General features: G+C 31.1%; 1 protein-coding gene and 1 long non-coding RNA gene across 7 annotated transcripts in view; both read left to right on the top strand.

The window, feature by feature from the left end:
* Positions 1-1,135, top strand: part of LOC143222923 (WD repeat-containing protein 27-like) — a 66,436-nt gene extending 65,301 nt beyond the window's left edge. For all 6 annotated transcript variants that reach the window (XM_076450124.1, XM_076450125.1, XM_076450127.1 and 3 more), the window contains one exon: positions 1,092-1,135. The gene's annotated coding sequence lies outside the window, so the exon portion shown is untranslated. The remainder of the gene's footprint in view (positions 1-1,091) is intronic.
* Positions 1,136-8,637: 7,502 nt separating this feature from the next.
* Positions 8,638-20,254, top strand: LOC143222922 (uncharacterized). The gene is made up of 2 exons (XR_013012588.1): positions 8,638-13,231; positions 18,221-20,254. It is a non-coding gene; the product is annotated as an uncharacterized LOC143222922 (long non-coding RNA).
* Positions 20,255-20,663: the final 409 nt, after the last annotated feature.

The following is a 20,663-nucleotide window of genomic DNA, read 5'->3' as shown; positions in this document are numbered from 1 at the left end:
GTTATGAGTCAGTATAAGGAATATGTTTAATTAACAAGTATATAAGCAGAGGTTTTAATTAGCTTCAGCTTAAATGTTAAATTTTAGTTGTTTTTTTGCATGAATATAATCAGTGGATACTGTATTATCATCTTGCAGTAATTTGCAGAATTTGAAGTTTTCACAAAACTGAGCTTGTCTCTGCAGTTTTGTTGGTATATGTTTAACTTTTATTAAAACCTGAATGTATACTAAGTCTGGCCTAGACTTCATCTTCAAAGGTTTAAAGTTTGACCCTGCAATATGTTGCTAATTGCATTTCAGAGTTTTAGTTGTGGGCATTACAGAAATGATATCCATTCTTACTACTTAGTCAAGGATGACAGTGTAGGCAGTGCATGATGGTAGTCATTCTGACATCTGGTCAGAATTTCAAAATTAGATATAGTTGTGCTTCAGTTTTGGAGCCATTGGATTCATCTTTTAGCTCTTTCTTTGCATAGGGTGCTATTCAGAATGAAAATATCAAGCATTATAATTTTTATTCTAAATTAATAATAAAATCAACTGCTTATAGTAACTTATATTACGATGATGTTACATTACACCAGGTTTTATGGTTAGTTAACAGCTGATAATTATTTGCATACAATCTATAAGCAAGAGACAGTTGGCAATAGTATTGTGTTAGTTATACACTGTAATAATAGATGAAAAGATATTAAAACAACCTCTGCATAAAAAAAACTAATACATCTTTTGTAGAGTTAAAATCAGTGGTCTTGTAACACATACAAACAGCCTCTTAACTAAAGATTATTGTACTAAGGTATAGATTACAGTTTTTGTGTTGTTGAAAGGGTGAGCACGTTTGGTGTGACAGGGATCTGAACCTGCAACCCTCAGATTACAAGTTGAACGCCCTAACAACCTGGCATTGATTACATATGTCGTGTATTTTAAGAAGAAAATCTATTTATTTTTCATATATGTTTTTGTTTTCTTGTTTAATACATATTCTTGATATTTATTTGTCACAAACATCTTTACATTTCTGATCATTTTCCTTATTTCAGTAACAGGATGTTAAATGTCAAATTGAATTTTAATAGTTAGTTGCAGCCACCTTGGATGGAACTATCTATACCCACAAACCAAAAGAGAAGACTGGATAATGTTGACCCCATAAGTAAAGATATATCTGTCTGTAATCCTTTTTCAATGTAACAATGAAAATTCATTGGAATGTAGTTAATGGGAAACTGGAAAAAATTTATTTAGTAAATAAAATTTAAAAATGCACCATTTAATGTTTCATACATGTTTTTTGTGTTTTTTTTCAAATATTCACACTGGATACACATAGATACTAACTAAAGGTTTTGAAATTCAAAATACATGCAGCTTATGCTAAAATGTATACAAGTGCATTAACTTTGTTCCTGTCCCTCTCTGAATTAAGTTAAAATAATATTCTTAAAAGCATTGCTCTGGCATAAAACATTTGTATAACAGAGGCAGTAACAAAAAGTAAATGTTTTACACAATCTTTAACATAATTTCATGAATGTATGTATATAATGAATAACAATGTGAAATACACTTTCTAGAGCAAGACAGTAGAGATTATTAATATATCTATTTAGTATGTGTAATGAAAAATAAATTACCTGTACATTTGCCACTGGTGTTTGATACAGTTTTGAAGTTATTGATAATTTTGTTTTGGATGGTTTAAAGTAAATATTTCATATTATTCAGTAATAAATATGAAACACCTAAAGATGTTCAACATTGTATTTTCTTTTGGGCAGAGTGTGAGGAAGCTTAAAATTGGCCGTGTTCTTGAAAGGGTTTTTAAAACTCAATGTAATAACTGAGGATCTTTTGGAGCACTGATTCATAAAGACATTTGAAGAGTAGGAGAATATAATACCCCTAATGCAGTAATGAAGTGGTCAGTATCACCAGTGTTAATAAATTCAAGAAGAGGATATAGAACCTAACTTTAATAAATAGACAGTTTCTGTAAAAACTGCATATTGGCCTAATAAATAGATTGACTGGATGAATTATATGATAGAAACTAGTAGAGTATAGTTGGAATACAACAGCAACTTTAGAGTTATTAGAAATTAATAACTTCAAATCTTGAAAATGTAGAATATGTTTCTCCTGATTTATTTGTGGATCAAACTGTGGAAATTTGCTTTATAGTTATAACATATTTTAATTAAAACAAGAAATAAAATTTCATGAAATGCACTTACCATGCTGAAGAGGTTACTCCATTCAAAAGTTTGATATATAGATATATGTTAGTTTGTTATAACCTAAAAATAACAACAAAAAAAGAATAAACACTAAATTGCTGCACTGATTAAAAATATCTAGATTTATATATGTTATAATGCTTCTTTCAATATCTGTGAACAAACCAAAGTAAGAAAATAAAATCCTTAAATGACTGACAATAATTATGTAAGTGTTCCCTTGTTGGAGGCCTGGCCTGGCCAGGTGGTCAAGACACTCAACTCTTAATCCGAGGGTTGCGGGTTTGAGTCCCTGTCACACAAAACATGCTCACCCTTTCAGCCACGGGTGCATTATGATGTGAAGGTCAATTCCCCTATTCGTTGGTAAAAGAGTAGCCCAAGAGTTAGTGATGGGTGGTGATGACTAGCTGCCTTCCTTCTAGTCTTACACTGCTAAATTAGGAACGGCTAGCACAGATAGCCCTCAAGTAGCATTGTGCAAAATTCAAAACTAACCAAACCAAACCCTTGTTGGATTAACAGTAGCTTTAAGGGCTTTTAATGCTTATTATTTATTGAAAATTATGAATAATTTAAAAGAGTATCAAAATGGCAGTTTGTTGTCATTCTTGTATTTATCATTTTCGTTGTTAGTTAAATGTATTTTAAGTGTCAGTTTATATTTGGGCAAAATATAACTCAAGATAGAAAAATATGGTATGTAAATAAATAAATATTTTCTCAACCATGAATTTCATTTTGATTCTTGAATTTTTTTAACACAGTTGAGTAATTGTACGTGAAGGTTCTCAGCTCTCATGACTAATCTTTTATTGTATTTATTTATAAAAAGGTTATCAATGATATAGAATATTCCCTGCTGGGATAGCAGTAAGTCTATGGATTTACAATACTAAAATCAGGGGTTTTGTTCCCCTCAGTGCACACAGCAGATAGCCCAACATGGCTTGACTATAAGAAAAACACACATACACAGTGTTGTAGAAGCCTACATAAAAAATGTTCAGTGGTAATCAGGAGAGAAAAGTGATGACGAGAAAACCCACTTGTAGAGAAAAATATATATGTAAAAACGACTGGTTTGAGTTAAGAAAATTTTTATGTAGAGGAGCAAATAATGTTTCGACCTTCTTTGGTCATCGTCAGGTTCAGGTTTGCGAACCTGATGATGACTGAAGAAGGTTGAAACTTTGTTAGTTCCTCTACATAACAACTTTCTCAACCCAAACCAGTAGACAAAAGTGTATCTGAATCATTAAGACACACATTTTCATGAATATCTGTCATTTGAGCTTTTTGAATATGTTTAATGTGTCAACATTCTTGATTTTACTGTAATGTGAAAGAAGCTGTTAATATCAGATGTTCAGAATACTAAATTTATTAAAAAGCTATGTGAGTGGTGAAATGAAAGAAATAAACTTGACAGCTCCTTTGTTGATAGGAAGGTTGGAAGACTGTTTCAAGTGAATATTAAATCACTAGTTACAGAAGTGGGAAAAAATATTAAATAAAACTAAAAACAAAATTGAGTATAGCCTTGAGAGTACTGTACCATTGAAAGATTAACTGCCAAAAGACATATATGAACTGGAGCATAAAAAAATAAGTGTGAATGTGAAAACAGAATAATAATCACAAGGTCATTGATGACTTAGTAACAGTATGGTTTCTCCAACTGATTAATTATATGTCACATAGCTGATTCTTCAAACCTTTTTCTTTCACAAACCATGAGAATTAAGAGTAATAGTGTTGGAGAAATATTTATGGACGTTGTATAGTGTACAAAAACTGACACTGTTTTTGTACACCCTCAACAAGCTGCAGTGTGAAGCCAAAGAGGATTAGTGTAACAGTAATAATCAGTAACAACCTCACAGTTGATTGTCATCTTTGTGGAAGTTGTGGTATCATGAGACCTTACTAAATTTATAGAGAAAAAATTAAAATTGAAGTAGATTACTGTAATTATTGGTTGCCTCAAGCCTTGCCAAAGATGCACCCAAGTTACTATCAGCATATACAAGTTTTGTATGTAATTTTTTACTAAAGTACTTGCGAGAGAATAAGAATGAAGTAAACAGAAGCATTGAATTTTTTTCATGTATAAAAACTTGACACTGTATAATTTTTTTGTATAAAATCTGACACATATCTATTTTACACATATGTTAAAAACTGAATATTTACTTTCCATAAGGTCATAATTTAACAATTTTAACTTCAAGATATTGTATATTTGGAACTGGCTTGGAATGCACTTGACTAGGTTCAACTGGATGTATTCACCCTTTCAACTATGGGGGCATTATTATGTGATGGTCAATCTCATTATCCTGAGAGCTGTAGTTGATGGTGTTGATTAATTTTCTTCCACCTAGTCTATCACTTCAAAATTAGGGACTGTTAGCTTAGATAGCCTTCAAATAACTTTTCACAAAATTCATAAACAAACAAATATATGCTTTTAGAGCCACGTGAGTAAAATTTGGCAAAAATTTCTTGAACAAGGTAGGGTTGTGTTAATTTATCACATGTAAAACGGTATTAATACTATTTGTGAAACTTCAGTGATCACAGTTGATTTTCATCACTACTAGTGGATTCTAGTGAGAAATAGAGAGATTGAGAAGAAGGATTTGTTACTTAAAACTCTTCCCATCTGAACAGTGTACGTGTGTTTTTTGGTAAAGATACAAATAAAGCAGCTGTATGAATTAGTATTTACTAATATCATTATATAACATATTATACTTTTCACTTTCTTAACTAAAGTATTATTTTAAATATTAAAGGGTTTTTCAAACATTTCTTGTTTTTCAGTATTTTTGCTAGCTTTTGATTCTTACCCAAGCCTTTATCAGGCTGTAAACCACTTTTTTAGAAACAGAACAACGAAGAGTCTAAAATTCTTTGTCATATTTATATTAACTGTACATAACAACCCTAAAATTATATTTAAAGTATCAAGCTGTTATATCATTAAGTGTAAGTTGCGTACTCTGTGCCATCATTAAAATTTAACATCTGGTAACCTCTACCTTAAATGATCTGGTGATAAATTTGAAACAGGTCATTTGTTAGTTTATATGTTTGTTTATAATTCATTCAGTAAAATGTGTAATTAATAAGAGAAAATAATTCTGAATATTCTAAATTTACTGAAGTTTTGTGAAGAACTTGATCTAGCTGGGTTGTAAGTTGATGAGGCTCTCTGGAAGTTCCAAACTAATTTTGGGATGCTAGTAAGTTTAGTATTCATGGCAGTTAGTTGTGTAGAGGTTTTGTAAAGTTGTATCTAAATTTATAAACTTATAATTTAACTACTAGACCCAATGGTGTTTTTTCAACTGAACAAAACAACAACTTCTATGTTTTAAGGTAGCTAATTAGTGTTACATCTAATGATTGTAATCAGGTACAAGTTTACTGAATATTAGTTACTTTTTCTTTAGAAAAACAGACATTTTATGTTATTTCAATAACTACAAAATTTTGCTTCTCTTTCAAAATTTTGAACTGAAGTAAGAAAGCACATTATGATAATATTTGGCAAATAACGATTTATGGGCATAGTAAAATGATTACTTTTGGTAAAGTCATACTACATGTGTAATATCTGAAGAAGACAGATCAATGTTGTATTGCAACATGTAGTATGTTACTCCCAAACAAAATCACTTTAAAATAATCAGTTTGTGTTAATCCTTTGGCTACCTTAAATGCATGCAGAGTTTTTGTGAGCCCTAACCATATACAACGAACTCTCATTCAACTGCCAGAGGCAAACCATACCATATAAAGCAAATTATCTGCTACTAAGTTAAAATAGTCAATCATTTTTTTGTATTTTATCTTAGACTTGAACACTTAAATTAATTCTTACTTGAGCATGTCATCAAATTATACGTAATTTTGTCTTAATCCAGCCTGTCATCAGATCGTACATAATCATGTCTTAATTTGGCTTCTCGTCAAATTATACATAATCCTGTCTTAATCCAGGCTGTTAAGCTTGACAAATCCTGAATTAATCCACCCTCTTATCTGGCAATACAACAATTTTTCTTTAATCCACATTATTATCAAGTTATTCTGCAACCATTCTTAATCCAGGTTCTTATAAAGTTGTATTACAATATTTCTTTAATCATTTTATACAGTAATCCTCTCTTAAATCTTTTCCTTCAGGTCTGTTCACTTGTAAAAAGCCTGTATTTGTTTCTGTTATAGTTATTCTTCAACTGATGATTTAAACCCAAGTCCTCAAAGAAAGTTTAGTATTGTGCAACACATATTTTATACTGGAATCACAATAAACCGTTTTATTGTTCAAACTTGTTGAAATGAAATGAAAGATAGTAATAAACTTTCCATAAGTATGCTGAACAAATGTTTTATAAGTTTAAATTCTTAAATCTTTGTACTCTTGTTATAACTAGCAATAGATGATGGTCATAATCTAGACCAAGATATGCTGTCAGGAATTTACAAAATAATGAAAGCAATTGAATCTAATACTGGATCTGACTACATGACCCAAGTAATTAAGGATCAGCAGATGGTTGTTATAAAAAATCCAGTAAGTAAATGAATTACTTGTTTCTTAGTGTTCACATGTGGATTGAGTTTCTTCTTCAATTCTGTTACTGTTTTCTTGACATTTAAGACTTCTTGCTGAATTCTTTGATTATAGAATCCAAAAATATCATCTTGAAAGTGAAACAAAATTGCAGAACAAGTCCTTAGAAACTTTGTCTGCTTGACTTTTTTATAATTATTATATTTGAATCCCAGACACCAGCTTGCAGTCATAAGAATGAAATTTCATTTTTTTTTGTATCTCAAAAAATGTCTAGTGACATACTCCTCAACTTACATGATTTTTAAGGTTTGACATTGTGTAAAAAAGAAAATACTCAAATTATAATACAGTAAAAACTATACTCTAATAAAAAAAGGTGCTTTCTTTAAATTAAAATTTTACTGCAATGATGACTTAAAGAATTTGATGTACAGTAAATAAAATTAATGAATAATATTATCCAAGTTCAATAATTGGTTGATTTAACTTTCTAGACCTCAGTCAAGCCTCACAGAAGGCTGGTTGTTCATGTCAACTGTATGAAGTTAATAATGTTAACAAGAAATTAGAAGCAGGAATCTATCAGAGACAAGTGTTCATCCTTAATGATATGTTTATAGTAAGAATAATGTCTTATATCAGATCATTGAATCTATGTATTTAATTGTGTAAATCTATTACTTTATTATTATCTGTTTTAAAGACAAGTTTAGTTTATTTTTCAACATTTTCATCAAACCTACTAATGATAAAAGTGTTATTTTGCACCAGTGATAAGAATTTTGTGTTTTACTTTACGATGTGATAATTTTCAAATGTCCTATTTTATTTCTTTACTTAATTACCAAAATGTTTTTTTTTTATGTTACCATTTCTTGTTTTGTTCGTATGCATTAAAAATTATAAACTGTTTTGTTTAAAGATGTTTAAGTTTACTTAACTTGTACAGAAAATTGTACCCACGAGACAAGAACATTTATATTGCAGTATGGCTGTGAGATAATTCAAAATGAAAATGAAAAGATTATAGTGAAAAGCTATCAACATTTCAATTACATAAGGTATGTGTATTTCCAGGTCTCTGAAATCTGCAGTCAAATGAATACCAGAATCACCTGCAAGACCAAGTAGTCCTTTCCACTTTGTGGGATCACTATTACCCTCTTTGAAGCTCCATGCAAGATATTAATTTTTGTTTATTTCAGGTTATTTCTGAGATTTATTTCTTGTGATTTAGGGGAAACTGCTATTTTTGTAGAAAGTTTTCCATTTTATGGGTTTACAGTATCTGCAAGTAAAGTCATTGAGAAGTTACAGGAGCAGGTAGATGAGTGGGATGTCAAAGAAGACATTTGCTCCCACCTCTGTCTTTCTTTTATGATCATCAAAGGCACTCAGAATCTGATCAGAATATTAATAAAAATGTATAAAATTAATCTAAAGTTAAGAAATGTTGTTTAATCACCTGATTTATTTCAGTAACTTGCAAGTAATGTTTAAAACATCACCACATTCAAGGGTCCACAACAAACTTACTCTCCATCACCTGGCTATGAGATTTTTTTAGTGTTTCATTTACTGGATAGAATAGCTTAGATACATCATACACTGAAAGGTCTCTGGTTGTTCTTTAGTTATTATTTAGTATTATACTTTACTTGTTTGTTAAGCAAAAGAATAATGAAGTATTTTGAATATGTTAAACAATGTGAAAGATGAACAACAGTAAACATTAAACTTAAGGTTAATGAAAGGCAGTCTTTATAAATCTCTAAATAACTTGCACAGCTTTTTTATGTCCAGATTATCCATATGGAATTAGGGTTACACAGGGAGTTGACAACAAAGTCCTGATAACATTCAGTGCTAGAAATGAAGTCGGTCATACAAAGTTTGTAGATAATCTGTGTGTGCTATTCAAGAGGTAAGAATTTTTCCTCTTAAAATTCTGCATGATGAATTCTGAAAGTTTGTAGGATCAAATCAATATAAATGTAATATGTTTGGAACAAGCCAGCCCTTAGGGTACTGTTTTCACCTTTTAGTATTCTTTATAATGTTGGTTTAAATATTTCCCTACTGTTAGATAAAGTAACATTTAATTTGGTGTGAATATTTCCTTACTTGCAACGTGATTTCCTAAATTGTTCTATTGACAATTCATTCACAGGTTAGGGTGTTTTACACTTTGAAGTTTTTCTGATGATAGGCTGATTTGTTTGAGACTACAGTTGCTTATCTGTAGTAATGGAGGGGAAAAGGGAGCCTGGATAATGCAGAAACACAAATAATACAAAAGAAACAAAAACTTGCATATATCTGTGTATTTCTGAGAAAGACAAAAAGATGAGAAACTGATTTTGACCTAATATTCAACATGAGAAGCTATACTATAATCATTTAAAGTTTACTTTTGTTTTTATTTTTTTAATTGTAGAACACAGATAGTGTAAAACTAGATCTGATGTTTTGTATAACAGCTTGTGCAATTTTTGGGGATTCTGTTAAAAGATAAATTGGATAGTCTGTCTGTGATGATCTGGTTAACTGTAACTTAACCATACTGACTTTTCAAATACATTTTAAAATATTTATACATCACATTAGTTATGACTCTAAGATTATGTTGTTTACAGAATCTATAATGATGTACGAGTTGTCATAAATTCATATGCAACAGTACTCTCAATATGTGAGGTCATTTGCAACTAACTGGAAAATTAGACTATTTTTTTTTATTTATTCATCATGTCTATATGACTTTTTATCCAATTCATAATCTTACACTACTTTTTTCCCCCTTGCTCTGGAAAAAAATTATCAGAATGTCCATGTCAATATTACAATTAATTCTACTAATTACTGCAGAGGTGCTTGTGTAATTTACAAATAAATTATACAGTTTCACCCAGTTCAGTAGGCTAGTTCTCCACATTGAATATTGTAACAAACAAAACTTGTAGCAGTATGTTGACTTTGTGGGCAAAGTTTTCAATTATTTTTGTCATAAGAACCTTTCAATAAGATAACATCAAGCTACTTATGATTCTATCTGAACAGGTGTTATTTCTCCAGAAATCTATGAACAGTAGGTACACACAAGAGAAAATGATAATTTTGTTTAATTTTATAGAATTATTGTTTCAAGTACATTTAGACTGAGAATCATAAGAAATGCAAGAAATATATTTATCATTTTATGACTTATCATAACAGTATAATTTAAACAAGTTTATTGTTATTATATAGTATGTTTTCTTAGTATAGATGGTTATTCTTTGTTTGAAATTAAACTTTTATACAACTGTGGGTATATTTGTGAAAATATATTTTCGTTAATCTTTTTTATGGATGAAGTGGAAAACCTTCGAATAGAAACAGAAAAGTAGAAATCTATGAGAAACGTTATTCCAGAAAACATACTCTGGTGTAGCAGTCAGAGATTTTCCCAACACCCAGTCAAGACAAAACCAGATTTTCTCCTGGTGGACAAGGTTTAAACATGAAACATCCTGCTTTGTTAAATTATATGTTTGATCTGTATGATAAACATAAGTATAATTTGTTTCATTAATTGTTCTTGAACTATAATTATCACTTTCATCGCAGGTTGGGTGGAACCTTGACTATGTTTCAGTGAACTTGTAGTTTGTATAATATGGTCACATTTCAGTTATAATACAGTATTACTATTTACAGATGATATTTTAAACTTATTTTTCTTAAAACACAGAAAAGTAAATGAAGTAAAGCAAACAATTATATCTTCTAGTTACAACTTGTGTACCAGTTTGCTGCTGTTGAAGGTTGCTGAGCTTCTTCAGAGTAAGTAAATACAACTAATTTGTGTTTTTTTGGGCTTAAATGTCATTTTTCTCTGTCCTTTTAATCAAGATGTGTATCTCCCTCTAGTGTACACTACACATATTAAAAGGTATTATGTTACAAATATGTTCAATATTTAGTTCCAAATAAAAGACAATAATGTGTGTGGCACCCTAGTGTAACTGATAGTTTTCAATTAAGTGACAAAAAGACATAACTAATACTGATCTTAATTTCTACATTCATAGTTATTTTATTGCAGATAAAAATTGTAGGCTAATTAACAAGTAATTTTGTCTAATCACCCATCCAGAAATTAATGCAGTTGTAGTTTATACAAAAAAAATGGTATGTTTGGAAAATATATGTAGATAGAACATAAATCCAACACAACATTATAAGTAAGAGTAAGCCTAAAACAAGTTATGTATGTACTTGTTCTTCCCTGATGTAGTCATACAATAACATTAAAGTAAGTTTACAACCTAATGTGCTTAACAATAAAAGTTATTAGATATAAAGAAAGATAAGCCTTTATGTATTGTATTTAAGTGATTGATTAAGCCTATAGCAAGCTAATACTATATTTTGTTTGCCAACAGGATCGTTCTTTAAGACTTAATCAAGCTTTACATAGAGGTTTGGGTTGTTTTGAATTTTGTGCAAAGCTACACGAGGGCTATCTGCACTAGCCGTCCCTAATATAGCAGTGTGAGACTTTAGGGAAGGCAGCTAGTCATCACCATGCACTGCCAATTCTTGGGCCACTCTTTTTTTACCAACGAATAGTGGGATTGACTGTCACATTATAATGATCCCACAGCTGAAAGGGTGAGCATGTTTGGTGTGACAGGGATTCGAACCCGTAACCCTCGGATTACGATCTAAGTGCCTTAACTAACTAGCCATACCAGGCCCTTATGTATAGGAGGTTGGCAATTAATAATGCTTTACATTTTGAATACCGAGGTGTATGTATGTCTGGGACAATAAGTTCCACCATTGTTGTTTGTTTGTAGATAAGCAGAAAGCTACACAATGGTCTATCAATGCTCTTCCCATCACTGGTATCAAAACCTGGTTTGTCTTGTACTTTGCCTGTTGAATAGATATTTTTTCACTTCATTTTGTAATACAAGTTTGAAATTACTATGCTATCCTCATCAGGAGACTTAGAAAATAGTGTTGCACTATAAATGTATAGTGCACAAACAGAACTGTATGAAATCAATAAAAATGTCTTATATCTGGTAAATTATGAACCTTACTCTGATATTATAGGTATTGCTGGCATTTAATAATGACTTTTTTTAAGTACTTGTTTTTCAAAAAAAAATTACATTTTATACCACAATGCCTGTTTTGTTTTTTATTCTAGTTGTTGAAATAGTTAATTTGTGATTTAACATTCATGGGATTACATATTTTAACCTGTAAATAATAAAGCATTATCTAAGTCAGTGCTTAAAACTCAAACACCATCCACATTCATATCAGTATACTGAAAATCTCACAGTTCTTAATTTGTTGAATTTCACATGCTTGTCTATAGTCTATAACTACTTTGTTATACTCAGACACTTTGTGACCAACCAAGGTGAATGAATAATTGTACTTCAGTTTAGTTATTAAAAAACATATACTTAACCTAAGTAAAAACTTAATATTTTTATGTTCATTAAAAAGCATAAATATAAAAGTCAAACAACATAAAATTTAAAATAATGTCAATTAATTTTCCAAAATTAAAACTTTTAATAGTCATGACTTTATCTTCAAGTGTTTGAAAACTGTTAGCAAATAAATATACATAAGATTAGTGGTTGAAATGAGCCAGTCAGTATTTGTCAGTATGCTGCTATATTGTGAACAGTTGCATACCAGCATTTGACCTACATTTAGAATGATGTATCTAAGAGTGTACTGATACTTCTGTACCATCTTTTATACATACCAGCACTTCATTTTGTCATTTCAAGGTGATATTAAAAAGCCTATTCAGATAGTATTATTGTATCAACAGAATTTTAACTTTACTAAACTAGCTACAGTAATGTTTTATTTTTACAATGATAGTGTAATACCTGTTAACTTTCTAAATGTTATGTGTGTAAAATTGTAACAATATTTTCAATATATGAAAGAAGAGAAATTTACACTATATAATAAAGTATCTCAGATTGGTCATTGTTGACCATGTGGTCAGGTCTCTCACCTGCACCCCCTGCTGGTACAGCAGTAAATCTAAGGATTTAGAATGCTAAAATCAGGGGTTCAATTCCCCTCAGTGGGCTCAGCAGATAGACCGATGTGGTTTTGCTATAAGAAAACACACACTGTCACCTGCCATTTTCAGGCACAGCAGAATGTTTGCAGACTTAGTTAGAAACCTTATTTTGATACCTGTGGTCAGCAGAGAACTGTCTAGCATTGTGCTAAATTACAAACAACTAAACAAATGTATAAACACAGAAACAAACCATTGTCAGATGGGAGAGGTAGAACTAAGGTGTGTCACAGAAGAGTGGGAGGCTTTTCCATCACGTTGTGTGGATGTGTTGAAGTGAGTATGAGGTTATTTTCATTTTTTACCATAAGCTCACATTTCTCTCTAATGTAGAATGGATGAGCGCAGTAGTTTCAACTATTATTTATTGTTTAACAAAAGCAAAGTCCTAAACTTGTATTTGAATTTGTTGGAGATTGAGGTGGAAAGTAGATGTTTTTAGCATTTGTCTCTTGGACAAGGTTTTGATTCCAAAGATTTTATGGCTCCTGTTGATTTAGACACACTTTTCATATAAAATAGGTATTACATTTATGTACTGATAAATATGAAAAAAATTATATTCAAATACTTAAGATATAGTAATCATATTAACACACACAAACCACACTTATACTTTAAATTTAGAAATCTTTGTTTAGTGTGACACAACACAAAATATAAAGTTTATTCAATACATTTCTAGTTATTTTCTAGTTTGTTAAATAAATATATTAGACGTATTTCTGCATTTCCAAACTTAGTAACTTCTAAAACCAGATGATTTTAGTATTTTGATGAGAATGTGTTTAAGTTTTATTCTCTACTTTGATCTTACTGTGGTGTATGTTTTTAGTTTTAATACTTTTCTATAATTCACTGATGTATATTCTGTTTAACTTTTTACATATATTCATTTTTTATGTCATAATTTTCTATTTCAGCAACTATGTTGATCTTTTAAATCTACCATAACACCAGTCAGTTTAAATTTCTTAAATTTATATTGTGTTTATTTTTCTAAATATTATTCCTTATATCCTTAGAGCAGTGGCTTCAAATAATTGATCTGTATATTTCTCATCAGATATTTCTTGTCAAATCCCTTTAAAATGTAATGTTTTGATATTCTAACCAAAATATTATTATTCCTTATCTTCTCACAGACCACAAAGTAAACTTAATAGAGCAATGATCACTTGCACTCAGATGTTACCTGATTTCCACCCTTTCAACCATTTATATATTAGAAATTAACAGTAAATCTAAAATAGCATTGTTCTAAGTAGTTTTCTCAATCAATTGATGAAGAAAAGCCATTTTGAACAGTTTATGGTTTGATTCTACTATTTCCTAAGTTATATAGATGAAATTAATTTTCCATAATTATAACCTCATTAACAGCTGAAATCTTAATTCCACTCTAGTTTCTCATAAATTTTGCCAGTATTATATGATAGTCTGCAACAAATTCCCAGTAAAAGCCTTTTCGCTTTATATTTGCTAACAGAAATGCAAATGAATTCTCTTTCCTCATCATTATCTTTGATATTCTTATCTTTAATAGTATGTAACACATTTTACATATACAGTCACTCCTTCCTCTTTCTTCAAAAATGTCTCCACATTAAATAACCTATAACTTATTAGACGTGTTATCAAAACTAGCTACATGTAATTTTCTTTCAGTTATTCCTATTATATTAAAATTCTACATTTATACCAGTGCTCCAAAGTCATCTAGTTTATTTCTTATACTTGTAGCATTACAATAGTGACAGTTAAGCCTACATTTAGAGCTATTACTGTACTTTGTTCCTATGCTTAACTTTCCTCTACATCTTACATTTAGTTTATCGTGGGCCACAGTACTGTCTAGTCCTAGTTTAAATCTTCCTTTTCAGCTGTGTTAATACCCCTTACAAACAAACCAGCTTTTGTGCTATTTAAATGTAAACTCTCCTTTTCAAAAAGCTCCTTTCTCCCATTAACCTGATCCTAGAAGTCAAATCAGTTAATCTGCTCATTTTTACATATTAACCTAGTATTCAGCCCTAGTGACCTACTCACATTTTCAGCCCCATCATTAGTTCTCAATGGTATTCCTGACACAATTGTTATCACCCTTTGATTTAAATACCTTTTTTAGCCCCTTTTTCTTATCAGCTAGTTCCACTGAATTGCCTTTCCTTACATTAGCTTCTATGTGCACATTAAAAATTGCATACAACTAACCTCTTTATTATATCTTCTGTCAGTTATATTTTCCACCCATTTCACTGAATGATGTAATCCAACCTTTTTCCCTATTTATCCCAAAAACTATCTTATCCACTGAACTTTATAAAGGTCATAATGTATATGCTCACTTCTTTCACAACCCCTCCAAGAACAAAATTGAATTTTGATCACTATCAAGTGAATAGTTAAACATTTTAAAGTGTAATTGAATATCTGAAATTTATTTCAATTATTTTGTAGTTAACAACAAATCTATACAATGGGCTATCTGTTCTATAATAACCAAATTTACCACTTTGTTGGAGGAGGGGCAGATGAATATACACAGATGACTATAATTGTCTATAAAACAATTCTTCTAAACAATTAAATTATAGTTAAGTGAAAAGCTATATCTACATGTTTGTGATCTGGAATGTTCAATATTTATTTTTATGAATATTAGATGAAAAGTTTTTGATTTTAAATATTTCAAATTAAACTTCGTTTTAAGTCTTATTCACAGAGTCGACTCAATTTGCTTGGATTACATCTCCGTTTATAGTGAAATAATCTTTCTTCAGAAGACCTTAACTAAAAATGGGTATCTTCATCATTAGGGAGCTAAGAAAGGAAACAGGGACAAAAACTTGGAAAATATTGCACTGAAGAGTAAAGATGGACTTGAATTTAAAAATAAACACTTGATTACAATCACTTACTAATGATGAGATGGAGCAGGTAGGGGAAACAGATGAGATAATAAGTGTAAAAGATAGGGAAATTATAGTTGTTGGTGAATCTAGTTAGTCACATAGATTGTAAAAGTATGTGGAGTAAACAGAGTGAAAGAATCTGTTTATATTACCTAGGAGCAGGGGTATAAGATATAAGTGACAGAACTAGAGATAGTTAAGGGTACTAGTAGCAATGCACATTATGTGGCACATGTTGGGGCTAATGATTTATGGAAAGATGAACCTGAGGAGCTTATTGGTAAGTATGGAACACTGATAAGATCACATTTAAGGAAAGGGTTCATAGTTTGATTTTGTCACATAAATTGTTGGGAAGAGAAACTAAGTAGGTCATTAGGGTTGAATGCCAGGCTTAGACCAATATGTAATGATAAGTTTGGCTGTGTGGGTATTTGGGTATTGATGTTGTTAAATACCCAGGAGGGTCAGGTACATTTGACCTCTTCCTCCCTCCCGAACGATTATAGCGTCTGTCTTTAGGGTTTGTTTTTTTTTGGGTTTTTTTTAAAGCTTTGGGCCAGAGTAAAAGTATAACATCATACTCAGGTCCATTTCAGGGCTCAGTCCATGCATGGACGAACAAGAAGTTTTTTTTTTTTTTGTATTTTCATATATATATTTTTTTTTGTATTTTTCTCCTTTTTCTCGATTGAGAGAATGCTACTACTACTTGTAGTAACACAAACACTCACACAGAAAAGAAAGTAATAATAATATTATTATTCAATACTTGAATAATAATTCAAAAGAGAGGAGAAAAAAATAATAATAAAAAAAATAATACTGATTAAAAAAGAAAATAATAATTATAAAAAAATAAAAAGAAACAAGGACTAAGTGTCTAGTGCATAGTGGCCAGCTTGTGTTACATTTCTTAAATATATGTTAAAAGGGGAGAGGTATTTAGGACCATTTACATCATGTACATGATATCTGTCGAGATCACACATTAAGTCATTTTTATGCCAATTCTTATTGAAATATTTTAGAGAATTATGCAAGAGTCTTTCAGCTATTGTATCTATGTTTGCATACTTGTGCATGAATGTGGTTGAGGTGCTACATGGTACTTTGTATGCTGAAGTTAGTACAGAATTTTGTATACGTTGAAGTTTCTGTACATGTGTGGGTGCTATGTTAATCCAGGCAGGTGATGCATATTCTATTGTTGGTCTAATGTACGTTTTGTAGATTTTAAGTATGTTGTCTGGTGATGTTCCTTGGATTTTACCTGAAAGACTTCTTGCATATTTTGCTCTTTTCCAAATTCGTATCAGTACATTTTAATATGTGGTAGCCACGTTAATTTTGAGTCATAGGTTAGACCTAGAAATTTAGCAGAAGTAGCAGTCAGTAAAAGTGATCCATTCATATAGAGTTTTGGTGGAAATTTTTTTCAGCTTATTCAGTCTGCTGAATACTATGACTTGGGTTTTTGGAATATTAATTTTGATTCTGTATTTCTGGCAGTATTCTTCGATGTTATTTAGGACTGGTTGTAGGTTCGTTGCTGCTATTGACGGAGTGAGGGCACTTTTCCAGACTGCTACATCGTCAGCGAACTGTGATGCATAACCTAAATTTAGGTCCGACAGAGGCATATTACTCACGTACATGATAAATAATATAGGGCTAACAACCCCTCCCTGCGGGACTCCTGCTTCGGGTGAAAAGGACCCTGAGTGGGCCCCATTTACATTTACTTTACACATTCTGTTATCCAGGAAGTTGGACAGCCAGCGAATAGTTTCCTGGGGTAATGCCATTTCAAGCAATCTATGTCGTAAGCCGTTATGCCACACTGTGTCAAATGCTTTCTCAATGTCGAGAAAGCAAGCTACAGTGCATTCTTTTTTTGTTGAAGCTGTCGGTAATTGATTCTGTAAGTCGAATCAGGTGGTCTGTAGTTTGGCGGTTTTTTCGAAATCCGTTTTGAATTTCTGGTAATTTTGAATTTTCTTCTAAGTAAACTGACAGACGATTACTATTTATCCTCTCTAATACTTTGCCAATACAACTGGTTAAACTAATCGGGCGGTAGTTGTTTGCTTTATTCGCTGGCTTATGTAATGATAAGCAAACAGGTTGATTAGATTTTTGAATAATTTAATGGAAAAGTTAATCTTGTTTTTCATTGACAACATACACTTAAAGTAAGGGCTATTAACTGAGGTTTAGTGGTAGATTTATTAAACTAGGTCATGACAGAGGTGAGGGCAAACATGTCAGTAAAATAGGAAATATAATTGACAGGAAAATATGAATACATTTTAAAATATATGATTAATTTTTCCTATTGTAATGCTAGGAGTATTAGAAATGAAATGGATGAGTTCAAAGCAGTTCTGAAAACTGAGAATTTTGATAGTATGGGTATTTCTGAGACTTAATTGGATATTAACAATTGTTATGAGAGAATGTTTTGAAATACCAGGCTACAAACTATTCACAAGAGATAGAGTACTGAAAAGAGAGGAAAGAATAGCTTTATATGTGAGGAATGAATTTCACCCTATTGAATTAGGGTATGTTAAAGAAAATAGCAATAAGCTTGAGTCAATCTGGGTTAGTGTTAGTGGACATAAAGGGAAAAGCCTTGTGACTGGGATTTCTTATAGACCACCAGGTCAAAATTTGAAAGTCAACAAAAAACTGTATAATGAAATTAGATTGGGAGCTGAAAAAATGTTTTATTATGGGAGATTTTAATTTCAGGGTATTGATTGTAAAAATTTTGACTCTGAGAAAGAGGAAGAGGTTTTCAAAAATTGTTCAAGATACTTTTATACACAAACTGGTGGCAGAATCTACAAGAGAGGAAGCTGTATTAGATTTCATATCAGCATCTGAAATGAAGGTAATACAGCATTGTGGTTAGAGAGCTTTTAAGTAGCTGTTTCATTGTTAGGTTTGGGATTTTACTATGTATATAACTTAACCTGGATGGTCCAGATGACTTCCAATGTTACTGGCACAATAAGGATATCCCACCGGAGACATTTTCTACATAACACAGTGGAGGAGGTTCCATCATGATCTGAGGTGCTTTCTCCTTCCATGGAACAATGGAGCTTCAGGTTATACAGGGGCATCAAACAGCAGCTGGCAACTTTGGCATGTTGGAGAGAGCATCCTTATTGACGGAAGGCCCTTGCTTGTGTGGAAATGACTGGATCTTTCAGTAGGACAATGCTGCAATCCACAATGCACGCAGGACAAAGGACCTTTTAGTGGCAAATAACGTGATTCTTTTGGACCATCCAGCGTGTTTGCCCAAACTGAACCCCATTGAAAATGTTTGGGGTTGGATGGCAAGGGAAGTCTATAGAAATGGACGTCAATTCCAAACAATGCATGATCTTCGTGAAGCCATCTTCACCACTTGGAATAACATTCCAGCCAGCATTCTGCAAACACTTATATCGACCATGCCAAAGTGAATGTTTGAAGTTATTTGTAATGACGGCCATTCAACTAACTACTGAGAACTCTTGTTGGGCATTTCCTACCCTGTTGAGGACGTCTGTTTGGTATGGTTTTAAACTTTTGACTAGCTAGTATTGAGGCTAATTTCATAGTGTTCACATTTTTCCTATTAAATGCTATAAAGTTTTTTTTCCCTTTTCTTATTTTTATCTTTCAAAGCTCTACTGAAATAAGTGGTTGAGTCAAACATTGCAAAATGCATATTTTTTTCTTTATGTTCATTGGCCTTAAAATTTTGGTCAGCAGTGTATATATACATCATCTGAATAAAGAATTAATGCATATAAATGCAACATATCGGTAACGATAGTAAATATATGGAACTGTAAGTATCTATTGTATCTGTTTAGTAAAATAAACATTATCTGAACAAAAAATACCACATCTAGATTCAGTAAACAAACAATAATACCAGTATGTAGAACTGTAAGAATTTATTGCTTCTTTATGAATTGTGTGTTTTATCATCTGCACAAAGCATCAACACAACTAGATTCAACAATCAGCCATTTGTGGGAGAAAACTTCGAAGAAGTATTACTACTACAGCTTCATTACACTTGCGTAATGTTATGTTACTCATTAGTTTATTTTGTTCATTCTGGTACAAAATTAATATTTTGTGTTTCATATGATTAACCTTGTTTTATGTTGTTTAAGATGCACTTATAAATTATCATCAAAATACTGAATGAACCTAACATAATATGTGAACCTGAATAAACAGTATGGCTGTGATATATTTGTCTCTGAGGTTGCCTCAGTGATTTATGATAGTTATTTTCTCATTTCATTGTAAGTACTTATACTATATATTGTTGAATTAATTAATAAAGTTATTTTTTTTGTATCTTCAATGATAAATTCAGTTTATTTTACACTAAAATTCTGGTAACAGACATGTAGGCATATTAAAACTGTAAAAATGGAATAAAACCTACTCATTTGAAAACCTTTGATTACAGTTCTCACAAAACTAAAATGTTAGTTAAACTTAAAATGGTAAACTAACTATAGTTCTTAGTCTAGTTCTTGAATTTTACTTCATTACTCAAATCGCATCAAAAGTAACAGTGAGCATAAATATCCACTATCAGGACTGTTTGGGAAAAGTTATGATTTGACAACCCTACAGATACACCTATAGTATAGAGATGTTTGGATGTTTCAATACTTGTTTTAAAAAAATTGTTAATGTTACATCATATAATAAATTACTTTTCATTTTGAAATGTTAATAAAGATTTTACACTTACATGGGCTCAT

Source organism: Tachypleus tridentatus, chromosome 8 (assembly GCF_004210375.1).
Source record: "Tachypleus tridentatus isolate NWPU-2018 chromosome 8, ASM421037v1, whole genome shotgun sequence".
Lineage (NCBI taxonomy): Eukaryota > Metazoa > Arthropoda > Merostomata > Xiphosura > Limulidae > Tachypleus > Tachypleus tridentatus.
This window is presented reverse-complemented; position numbering and strand designations above follow the sequence as displayed.